The 13,177-nt window shown below is 34.9% G+C and overlaps 1 long non-coding RNA gene across 1 annotated transcript in view; it reads right to left on the reverse strand.

Moving 5' to 3' along the window:
- Positions 1-8,063: 8,063 nt before the first annotated feature.
- Positions 8,064-13,177, reverse strand: part of LOC123001432 (uncharacterized) — a 104,533-nt gene continuing 99,419 nt past the window's right edge. The window contains exon 4 of the long non-coding RNA XR_006410319.3: positions 8,064-10,661. This is a non-coding gene — a long non-coding RNA (uncharacterized LOC123001432). The remainder of the gene's footprint in view (positions 10,662-13,177) is intronic.

The following is a 13,177-nucleotide window of genomic DNA, read 5'->3' on the forward strand; positions in this document are numbered from 1 at the left end:
GGCAAAGAAGAAGTTAAACTCTCTCTCTTCACAGATGACATGATACTTTATGTGGAAAACCCAAAAGACTCCACCCCAAAATTGCTAGAACTCATACAGCAATTCAGCAACCTGAAAGGATACAAAATCAATGCAGAAATCAGTTGCATTTCTATACACTAACAATGTGACTGAAGAAAGAGAAATTAAGGAATCGATTTCATTTACAATATCACCAAAAACCATATGATACCTAGGAATAAACCTAACCAAAGAGGTAAAGGATCTGTACTCTAGAAACTACAAAACATTTATGAAAGAAATTGGGGAAGACACAAAGAGATGGAAAAACATCCCATGGTCATGGATTGGAAGAATAAACATTGTTAAAATGTCATGCTACCCAGAGCAATCTATACATTCAAAGCGATCCCTATGAAAATACCATCAACATTTTTCACAGAGCTGGAACAATCCTGAAAGTTGTATGGAACCAGAAAAACCCCAAATCGCCAGGGGAATGTTGAAAAAGAAAACCAAAGCTGGGGCATCACAATGACTGACTTCAAGCTGTATTACAAAGCTGTGATCATCGAGACAGCATGGTACAGGCACGAAAACAGATACATAGCCTAATGGAACAGAATAGAGAGCTCAGAAATGGACCCTCAACTCTATGGTCAACTAATCTTTGACAAAGCAGGAAAGAATATCCAGTGGAAAAAAGACAGTCTCTTCAATAAATGGTGCTGGGAAAATTGGACAGCTATATACAGAAGAAAGAAACTCAGCCATTCTCTTACACCATACACAAAGACAAACTCTAAATGGATAAAAGACCTCAATGTGAAACAGGAATCCTTCCAAATCCTAGAGAACATAGGCAGTAACCTCTTCAACATCCACCACAGCAACTTCTTTCAAGACACATCTCCAAAGGCAAGGGAAACAAGAGTGAAAATAAACGTTTGGGACTTCATCAAGATAAAAAGCTTCTGCACAGCAAAGGAAATAGTCAACAAAACAAAGAGGCAGCCCACGGAATGGGAGAAGATATTTGCAAATGGCACTGAAAAATAAAGATAACAGGCTGGTATCCAAGATCTATAAAGAACTTCTCAAACTCAACACCCAGAAAACAAATAATCAAGTCAAAAAATGGGCAGAAGACATGAACAGACACTTCTCCAAAGACATATGAATGGCTAACAGACACATGAAAAAATGTTCAACATCATTAGCTATCAGGGAAATTCAAATCAAAACCACACTGAGATACCACCTTACACCAGTTAGAATGGCAAAAATTAACAAGGCAAGAAACAACAAATGTTGGAGAGGATGTGGAGAAAGGGGAACCCTCTTACACTGTGGTGGGAATGCAAGTTGGTACAGCCACTTTGGAAAACAGTATGGTGGTTCCTCAAAAAGTTAAAAATAGGGCTACATTATGACCCAGCAATGGCACTTCTGGGTATTTACCCCAAAGATACAGATGTAGTGAAAAGAAAGGCCACATGCACCCCAATGTTCATAGCAGCATTGTCCACAATAGCCAAATTCTGGAAGGAGCCGAGATGTCCTTCAACAGACAAATGGATAAAGAAGATGTGGTCCATATATATAATGGAATACAACTCAGCCATCAGAAAGAATGATTACCCAACATTTGCATCAACATGGATGGGACTGGAGGAGATTATGCTAAGTGAAATAAGTGAAGCAGAGAAAAACAATTATCATATCGTTTCACTTACATGTGGAACATAAGGAATAACATGGAGGCCATTAGGAGAAGGAAGGGGAAAATGAAGGGGGGCATCAGAGGGGGAGACGAACCATGAGAGGCTATGGACTCTGGGAAACAAGCTGAGGGCTTCAGAGGGGAGGGGTGTGGGTTGATGGGTTAGCCCAGTGATGGGTATTAAGGAGGGCATGTATTGCATGGAGCACTGGGTGTTATACACAAAAAATTAATCATCAAAAACTAATGAGGTACAGTATGGTGACTAACATAACATAATAAAATTTTTTTAAAAAAGGAAAGCAGCCATGATTACATACTATGTAATTAATGAGCATGGCTGTGTTCCAACAAAACTTTATTAAAAAAATTATGGATGTAGAAGGAAATAAAATGACATTTTTATTAGGCTATAAAAAAGAACTGTCAACTCAGAATCCTTTATTTAGCAAAAATATCTTTGAGAGTGAATTAAAAGTCAAGATACTCTCTCAGATGAAGGAAAAGAGGTTGTTTTTTTTTTTTATGCCAGCATACCTACCCTAAGGAATGTCTAACAGAAGTTCTCTAAACAGAATGCAAACAATAAAAGTAGAAATTTTGTAACATTAGGTAGGAAGAAATGGCAATAAAAACAGAAAAAATTATATATGGGAATTCAACAGATTTTCCTTCTCGTGATTTCAAAATCATGTTTCAATAAAAAATTATAATATTTTTTAATACAGTCTTTTTATACAGTCGAATTGGTAAAATGTTAACATCGTGGATTTTGCTATTATTTATATTTAACAATCTTAGAGCAAGCACTAAAGAGCCATATAAAGAAATACACTAAAAAATACTGGAGATAAACATTTTTGAGAATTCCATTTTTAAGGGACCTCAGAAAAGCAGCAAATATGGAAATATTAAACAGAAAAAAATAAAACAGACTTAAATCTTGTTAAAGCCATAACAGTAAATGTAAATTGTTTAAATATTTAAAAGAGATCCACAAGTGGAAAAAAAGCACATCACCTAATAATATGCTGTAGTCAAACTCATTTCAAGTATAATGGCATACATAGGGAGAAAATAAATTATAGAAAATATATAATATAAAATCATTAATCTAAAGTAAATATAAGTGGCTATGTTAACATGAGATAAAATTTACTTCACAGTAAAGAAAATTACCAAGGACAGAGAGGGTAAATTTTATAATAATGAAAGAGTCAGTCCATCAAGTAGATATAGTAATCTTAAAGCAATGAACAACAGATCTGCAAAATATATGAAGCAAAGACAAAAAATTCAAAGGAAAAACAGATGAATCCAGAATTGTACTTGGAGACATCAACATCTCTACTTTATAGAAATAAAGAGATAATTAGCAAGGACATATATGAAAGAAGTACGACCAACCAACAGGATCTACTCAACATTTAAAGAATAGTCCCCCAAACAACAGTAGAATGCATATAATATTTATGTGTCCATGGAATATATCCAAGATAGAACATATCTTAATCATAAAACCTTAATTTTTTTAAAGATTTATTTATTTCAGAGCTACAGAACACGAGTAAGTGAGAGCATGTAGGGGGGAGGGGCAAAGAGAGAGAGAATTCTAAGCAGAATCTCCACTGAGCACAGAGCCCTACAGAGGGCTCAATCCCACAACCCTGAGATCGTGACCTGAGCCAAAAATCAGTAGTTGGACGCTCAATTTGACAAGCCACCCAGGCCCCCAACCTTAACTAATTTTTAAAGAATTGTGATCATAAAGATTCTGTTTTCTAACTGCTGTGAATGCAAAATAAAAAACAGGAACATCTTCAAATATGTGGAAAATAATAATAAACTTTAAAATAATACATAGGTCAGAGAGGAATTTGCAGAGAAAGTAATAAAACATGCATAGAACTAAATGGAAAATAGAGAATATCAAAATATGTAGGACACAGCTATCTCTTGTCTGAGAGGGAAATTTACATAACTAAAGATTTACATTAGAAAAACAGGAAAGACCTTAAAACAATAACCTAATTTCCTTCCTCAAGAGACTAGAAAACAGAAAAGCAAAGTAAATCTAATACAGGCATAAAGAAGGACATAAAGAAGAGCAGAAATCAATAAAATGAAGCCAGCAAAACAAAGAGAAAAATCAATGAATCAAAAGCTTAGGTCTTCAATAAGTATCAATGAAATTGATAAACCTCTAGAAAGACTCACAAATGTAAGAAGAGTGAAGATATACATCTCAGATTTAGAAAAAGAATAGGGGATACCATAACAGATGCTACAGCCATTTCAATTCCTTGGAAATGATAAACTTCCTAAAATTAATCAAAATGAAAAAGACAATCTGAATAGCCCTGTTACCTTTAAAGAATTTGAGTTTGTAATAAATCTTCCAAGTAGAAATATCTAGGTCCACATGATTTCACTGGAGAAATCACACAAGCAATCAAAAAATAAGCATCAGTTTTACAAAATATTTTTCAGAAAAGAGAACACTAGGGAAGTCTTCCCAACTCACTTGTAAGACTTCTGTTATCCTGATCCTGATTCTATAATCTGATAGATATAGTAGAAAAAGGTAAACTACAGATTCATTATTTCCCATGAATTTAGATGCAACATCCTCAGGTTTATATTAGCAAAGCAAATCCAGCAATATATAAAGAAAACCAAACACCATGAACAAATGGAATTTCATCCAGATATGAAGGTTGGCTCACTATTCAAAAATTTATTAATATAATCCCAACATATCAGTTGGTTAAGCATCTGTCTTCATTTCAGGTCATGATCCTGGGGTTCTGGGATCGAGCCCCTCGTCGGGCTCCCTGCTCAGGAGAGAGTCTCTCCCTCCCCCTCTCCCCCCAACTTGTGCTTTCTCTTTCAATAAAGAAAATTTAAAATATATCTATATAATCCCACATATCAAGAAGCCATAGAAGAAATATCTGCTCATGATCAACTGACAGAGAATGATCATTTAATAAAATACCCGTTCATTGTAAAAACTCTCAACAAACTAATAATCTAAGAATAAAGGAGAATTTCCCCAAATTAATAGGATTATCTACAAATGCCTATAATTAACATTACACTTGAAGATGAAATTCTGAATACTTCTCCCCTAAGATTGGAATAAGGCTAGGATATTCACTTTCATCAACACATACAACATAATACTGGAAGTTCTAGTCACTGAAGTAAAGGAAGAAAAAGAAAAGGCATACATACTATAAACTGAGGAAGAAAACTGTCCCCATGTGCCTATGATACAATTGTTTTTGTAGACAATCCCATGGATCAAACAAAATACCTTCTTAAAAAACTATTGACTTTGCAAACTTTTCAGGACAATATATCAAAATACAAATGTCAGTTGCATTTGTACAGACAAACAGATACATGGAAACAAAATCATACACAGTCTGTGTCATGAAAATTCCATAATGTAGCCTAAAGAAATCAAAGAAGGTCTTTATCAATGGATAGACGCAGTGCACCATGGACTGGAAAAATCAACAGAGTAGTGGTCTTCATTATTCCCAAGTTTACCTATAAGTTTAATGTAATTTCTATCAAATCTCAGAAATATTTTTTAGACATAGAATTATTTTTTTCTTCAATTTTTAAAATTCTAGTCAGTTAACACACAGTGTTACCTTAGTGTAGAATATAGACTGTAGTGATTCCACACTTCCATCAAACAACCAGCGTTCATCACAAGTGCCCTACTTAATGCTCGGCACCCATTTAACCCATTCCCCCACCCGCCTCCCCTCCAGCAACCCTCAGTTTGTTCTAGTTAAGAGTCCTTTTATGGTCTGCTTCCCTCTTTCTTTTTTTTCCTTTCCCCTATGTTCATCTGTTTTGTTTCTTAAATTCCACATATGAGTGAAATCATACGGTATTTGTCTTTCTCTGACTGACTTATTTCACTTAGCATAATACCCTCTCGTTCCATCCACATCATTGCAAGTGGCAAGATTTCATTCTTTTTTATGGCTAATATTCCATTATATATTTATATATAAATACATGGAGAGAAAGTGAGGGAGAGGCCACATCTTATTTATCCATTCATCAGTTGATGGACATTTGGGCTCTTTCCATAATTTGGCTAGTATTGATAAAAATGCTGCTATAAACATTGGGGTGCATGTGTCCCTTCAAATCAGTATTTTTGTATCCTTTGGATAATTACCTAGTAGTGCAGTTGCAGAGTGGCAGGGTAGTTCTGTTTTTTAACTTTTTGAGGAACCTCCATACTGTTTTCCAGAGTGGCTGCACCAGTTTGCATTCTCACCAATAGTGTGAGAGGGTTCTCTTCCGCATCCTTGCCAACATCTATTGTTTCCTGGGTTGTTCATTTTAGCCATTGTGATTGGCGTGAGGTGGTATCTCACTGTGGTTTTGATTTGTATTTCCCTGATGTTGGATGATGTTGAGCATCTTCTCCTATGTTTGTTAGCCATCTGTATGTCTTCTTTGGAAAAATGCCTCTTTGCATCTCATAGACAAACTTATTTTTTAAAATTTGTGTGCAAAGTATGGATGATAGAATTGTTTAAAAAATTTTTAGAAAAGAATAAAACAGGAGAAATTTCCCTATCCAGCATTAAGACTTAACGTATAACTACAGTAATTAAGACAATGTGGTATTTCTGGAGAAATAGACAAAAAGACTGAAGGAAAAAAATACAGAACCCCCAAATTTACCAACATAAATATGTCTGATTTTTTTTACAAGGGTACAAAAGCAGTTAAGATTACCTTTTCAAAAAACAATCCTGAAACAATTGGATATCCAAATAAATCTCAACCTTAACTCTCTACTTTGTACACAATTTAACTCACAATTTCAATAATATTTAGGGGTGCCTGGGTGGCTCAGTCAGTTAAGCATCCAACTCTTAATACCAGATCTTGATCTCAGGGTTGTGAGTTCAAGCCCTGCATTGAGCTCCATACTGGCTACGGAGCCTACTTAAAAAATATATATATAATAATAATAAATTTAAAACTTTGCCTTGGTAAAGGCCCTGTGAGGAGGATTGGAAAAAAAAAAAAAAACAGCTAGAATACTGAGAAAATAGTATTTTCAAAGCACACTTTTGACAAATGACTTCTCTCCAGAATATTTAAATTAGCAAAGTTGGGGGGGCAAAAAACTGCAATGAGAAAATGGACAAAATACATGTACAGACATTTCACTGAAGTGGATATATTTATCTACACACACATACACACTAATATAATAAATATATAAATTAGTGCCAGTTTAGTATTATTAGCCATTAAGGAAAGTTAAGACCAAATGAAATATCAATAACTCCTATCAGAAAAACTCAAGTAAAAATAAATTGTACTAATTCCAAATGCTGGTAAAAATGTGGGGGAAAATGCATCATTCACACATTACTTCAAGAAATGTTAAATGATCCAGCCATTCTAAAATATACTTGGCAATTTCTTAAAAAATCTACACTTGCACTTCCCATATGATCCAGCAATTGCAGTGTTTGGCATGAATTTCTATTAAATGAGATCTTACGTTTATACAAAATCTGCATACAAACATTTATGGCAGCTTTAGTCATTTGCAGTAGTCACAAACCGGTACCTCTAATACGTGAATTGTTAAACGGTGGTACGTCCATTTCATGGAATATGACTTGTCATTAAAGACACTATTGATACACATAACATCTCAGATAGATCCAGTCCAACAATTATCTTGAGCATGAAACTCAATCGTAAGTGGTTACACGCTATATGATTCTACGTAGCATTCTTGAAATGACAAAATTAGAAAGATGAAGACAGATTCATTTTTGCCAGGGGTTGAGGTGGTAATAGACTCAGGTGGCTGTGACTCTAAGAGAACAACGTGTGGGATCCTTGTGAGGAAACTGTTATGCATCTTGACTCACACAGTGGTCACATGAATGTAAACATTTGATAAAATAGCAAATAACTAAACACACATACATGCATAAAATTAGTGCATGTAAAACTGGTGGACCTGAATAAGGTCAGAAGATTTTTTAATGACAATATTCTGGTTGTGATTTATAGTTTAATTAAGAAAGATGTTTCCGTCTTGGGAAAATTGGATGAAGAATATAGGGACCTCTCTGTGTTATAACTATGTGTGAATCTATAATATTCCAAAATAGAAAGCTAGAGAAAGAGAAATAAAAGTTATAGCAACAAAATAGTTTATTTGGGGTTAATAAGAAAATGTAAAAAGGAAATAGTATTCTTTTCCTTTTTTCTTATTATAAAATCTATTTCCTAAAAGTTATATACTTCTTTAAGTGCATGGACACATCTATTTTTTTTTTTTTAATATATACCACTGCAGACTAGATTGTTGAAAGCATTGTTCTGTGAAGTTATTTTATCTGAAAAAAAAAAGAAGCATATTCTTTTTATAATTTGATCCTATTTGCAGGAAATGTTAGAGGTGTTATATTTGAATCATACTATTTCAAACTAAAAAGAATATCTCTATTAGTACCTAACATCCTGATTCCTTAGTACTTAAATTGGAAGACTTGAAAATGAAAGTTTTATTTGAATTCTTAAAATGTACCAGTTTGCACCAGCATGAAATAGCTTTCTAAGATATTCTATTCAAACCATCAGTAGCAAATTTAATGCAATCTTTATCAGGATTCCAATGGCATTTTTTACAGAAATAGAAAAATAATCCTAAAATTCATATGGAACCATTAAAGACCCCAAACAGCCAAAGCAACCCTGAGAAGAAAGAACAAAACTGAAGACATCAGGAGTCCTGATTTTAAACTATATTAAAAATCTTTTGTAATCAAAACATTATCATACCAGCACAAAAATGGACACATAGATGGATGGAACACAATTAAGAACTAGGAAATAGGGGCGCCTGGGTGGCACAGCGGTTAAGCGTCTGCCTTCGGCTCAGGGCGTGATCCCGGCGATCTGGGATCGAGCCCCACATCAGGCTCTTCTGCTATGAGCCTGCTCTCCTCTCCCACTCCCCCTGCTTGTGTTCCCTCTCTGGCTGGCTGTCTCTATCTCTGTCGAATAAATAAATAAAATCTTTAAAAAAAAAAAAAAGAACTAGGAAATAAACCCATACATATATGGTCAACTAATATTTGGCCAGGGAACCAAAAATATTCAATGGAAAAAAGATGGTCTTTTCAGCAAATGGTGATGGGAAAATTAGACATTTACATGTTAAAAGAAAATGACCCCTATCTCTGACCATCATGAATGTTAACTCAAGAAGGGTTAAAGACTTAGAAGAAAACCTAGAAATAAAGCTCCTTGACATGGTTCTTGGCGACAATTTTTTGGGTATGACATCTAAAGCACAAGCAACAACATAAAAAAATCAACAGGTGGTACTACATCAAACTAGAAGGCTCTGCACAGCAAAGGAAATCATCAAGAAAATGAAAAGACAACCTATGGACTGGGGAATATATTTACAAACTGCATATCTGCTAAGGGGTTAATATTCAAAATATATAAAGAACTCAGATGACTCAATAGCAAAAAAACATAATCCAATTTAAAATGGGCAAAGGCCTTGAATAGACATTTTTTTCCAAAGAAGGTATTTGAATGGTAAGCAGGAATGCGAAAAGATGTTCAACATAATTAATCATGAGAAAAATGCAAATCAAAACCACAAATCAAAACCACAAGACACCACCTCATACCTGTTAGAATGGCTAGTATCAAAAAGACTAAGAAAACAGGGGCACCTGGGTGGCTCAGTCATTAAGCATCTGCCTTCGGCTCAGGTCAAGATCCCAGCGTTCTGAGATCAAGCCCTGCATCGGGCTCCCTGCTCAGCGGGAACCTTGCTTCCCCCTTCTCCCACTCCTCTTGCTTGTGTTCCCTCTCCCACTGCCTCTCTCTCTCTCTGTCAAATAAATAAATAAAATCTTAAAAAAAATAGACTAAGAAAACAAATATTGGCAAGAATATGGAGAAAAAGGAACCTTGTGTACTTTTGGTGGGAATGTCGGTTGGTTACAGCCACCATGGCAAATAATATGGAAACTTCTCAAAAAACTGGAAAAAGAACTGCCCTATGATTCTGCAATTCTACCTCTGGGTATTTATCTGAAGAAAATGAAATTACTATGTTGAAGAGGTTATCTGCCCCCTCCTTGTTCATGGCAGCACGAACACGGCTATTTACAATAGCCAAGATATGGAAACAACGTAAGTGTCCATTGATGGATGAAGAGATAAAGCAATTATAATGCAATTGTGGGGTGTGTGCTTACACACACACACACACACACACACACACACAGGCATACACACACAATGGAATACTATTCAGCCATAAAAATGGTAATCCTGCCATTTGTGACAATATGGATTGATCTTGAGGGCATTATGCTAAGTGAAGTAAGACCAAAAAAGACTAACACTGCATCACCTCACCTAGATGTGGAAGCTAGCAAAACCACACTTAAAGAAAAAGGGACCAGACTTGTGGTTGCCAGAGGCAAGGCAAAGAGGGTAGAGAAATTTGGTGAAGGTAGTCAAAAGGTACAAACATCCGGGTTAAGAAGAATTAGTATCGGGGATGTAATGTATATGATGGCTGTTGTGAGCACTGCTGTACGGTGTATTTGAAAGTCGCTAATAGAATAGATCCCAAAAGTTCTCAACACAGGAAATAAAACATTTTTGTAACTATATTATATAATGGATGTTGCTTATATGTGGTAATCATTTTGCAATATACGTAAGTCAAGTCATTATGCTATACACCTTAAACTTACATGGTGGTATATGTCAATTGTATCTCAATAAAGCTGCAAGCAAAAGAAGCATTCTATTTATACTATGAGACCTACCCATCACTAGGCAGTCACATGGTTCCTTCCTCTTCTTTTTTCTTTATACTGACGGGGGTCTGCAGAAGATGATGATATGGCATGTTGATAATCATAAAAACTTGGTTTTCTAGCCAAATGCAAAAATATGTTCTGTCTCAAATACATCTTGACATCATGACTACAAAGTAGTTTCACTCTGTGCTTCTACCAAAGCTGGAAACTCTGAAGCATAGTTGTTACTAAAATATTCCATCATTGCAGCTTTTATTCCAAAGCATAGGAGACTGAGAAACGTTTATTCTCTTTTCCACCCTTTCTCAAGCACTAAGGACTCCAGAGGTTTCTTTAGCAGATAAAACCATGATGTTACACTTTATAAATTGTGTAGCATCCAGCAGTCACAGAATAGCTTCTCTTAGCGTAATTAGCTTGAACCCATGATAAGCGCTTCATATTCTACCACTATGTCTAATAGCTCTGGATTCAACTACTTTGGTGGGAGAGAGGCACTCATCCTCTTCTGTATCTTCTTAGGGTCATTTTTAGTCTTTCAACTTAATGTGCATTTCGTAGGTACTTTCTACATGCCAGACTCTGTGTTAGGCACATAAACAAATATTATAAAAGGAAAAGTCTGATTCCAATCTCAAGATACTTAGGAACTACCGAGGAATAAAAACCCTGCACAAGTATTTACAGTAAAGTTTGGTAAATGTTCTCAGATATGGAGACCTCTTGCTCTTATGTTGATAAGTCTTCAGTCTGATGTCTATCCTTGATCTCAAGTTCATTATTTGTAAATAAATACCATTTTGAATCAGCATGGTAGTTAAAGACAACCCAGTGATAATCCATATGATCGCTTGTGAAATTCTGTCCCAGAAAAAAATCTAAAGAAAAACCACAACACTCAATTTTTAGCTAAATAATTTGTCTTTTGATGGTTCCTTTTCTGATCTTTGTTGAAAATCAAATTTAAGGCCACAGAGACATAGTCTGTCTATTCTAAAAGGTTAATCAATAATCGGTCCATCTCCAGAAGGAATAGAACCTACACTCTTCATTGTGTTCCTTAGACTGGTTTCCCGTATAAGCTGTTTGGTGGGGCAAACTTCGGGCTCCGCTTTTTCTATTGCATATTCACATGTTAATTTCTGGGAACACATGTTTTTGGATTCTTGTTATTAGTAAGGCAGGCACTAGTGACAGAAAGATATAAATAAGATAGATGGAGCTATTATTTATTTATTACTCTCTATTTTTTTATTGTTTAATCTTTATAACATCCCCGAGTTTTTATATTTTTCTGTTCCTTATGACAAAACTAAGGTTATATTACTTAGGTTAAAGTACAACAAATACATTAACAAAATAAAATACCAGAGTAATAAATTTTTTAGCATAAAAAGTTGCTCTATTAACAAATGATTAAAAACAGTTCTGTTTGATGTAAAATCTTGGTGTACTCAACAGCACTAACAGCTTTCTAGTTACATGAAATCAAGATGTATGCTTTGAAATTTAAAAAATCTAAAATACAGCCAAACCTTTTCTGTGTAAGTTTTATAGTAATTTCAACTGTATGTTTGCTTTGAGACTTGAACTCAAATACTAGTTATAATTTTATATCAGCTACTTCAAGTTCCTCCTTAACACAAAGGTAAGTAAAGGATTGCCACTTGGGGCAGAGTGACTTGTACAAGCATAAGATTCATTTGATATATTTGGAACTAACATAAAAAACCAATTTGGTAAGAGAAGAGTAAATTGGAAAGTAAATTTTTCCTTTTTCATTTTTGAGGATAAAATGATTTTTGGCAACTCTATTAACCGAAGTATCTTCCAGACAAGATTTTGAGAGCAGTAAATAACTTGGGAGATATTATTTTTTTGCAATCTACTTCTATATAATTTACTCATTTGTTCATTTTTTCAGTATAGGAGGTGAGGAGTTATTTTTACCAAGTTCTCTTAATTTTTATATGCATTCATTCAGATCACCCAACCTGAATGTTTACAAATTAGAAAAATAACCTGCTGACATATTCTAGTATTTCTACCTAACTTCCTTTATGATACTTAATGCTATTCCAACAACTTAACTGCTCTGTAACATCTTTGTCTCTCTGACTAAACACATGTCTTAGCATATTGTCCTGAAAACTCAGATTCCCATGTCACAATTCATATGATTCACTCACCTAAATACTTATTGATCACTTCATATGTAATGTGCTGGGGAGGGGTCTACGAATGCATTTATGCCCTTGCTTCAATGTCTTTTTTTTTTTTTTTTTACAAATTGAGGTAAAATGTCGTCTTCCTGGTTTGCATCTACTCTACCTCCTAGACTATAGCAACTTTGACATAGTGAAGATAAAATTTAATGAATAAAAGCATGAGTCAACATTTCTTTCCCAGGATTAAAACCTGGGAACCATAGGATTAAACCATAGACACCACCACCTCCTTAAGGCAGGAGATTCTCCTTAATGCACGGGAAGGGTTACCTGTGATCTTAGAAAATTCCAACTCTCCTAAGGCCTCCTAACCCCATCTGGCTGTGGGTAACTGTCTTAGCCAGTTTGTAGAA

This window comes from Ursus arctos, unplaced genomic scaffold (assembly GCF_023065955.2).
Source record: "Ursus arctos isolate Adak ecotype North America unplaced genomic scaffold, UrsArc2.0 scaffold_18, whole genome shotgun sequence".
Taxonomy (NCBI): domain Eukaryota; kingdom Metazoa; phylum Chordata; class Mammalia; order Carnivora; family Ursidae; genus Ursus; species Ursus arctos.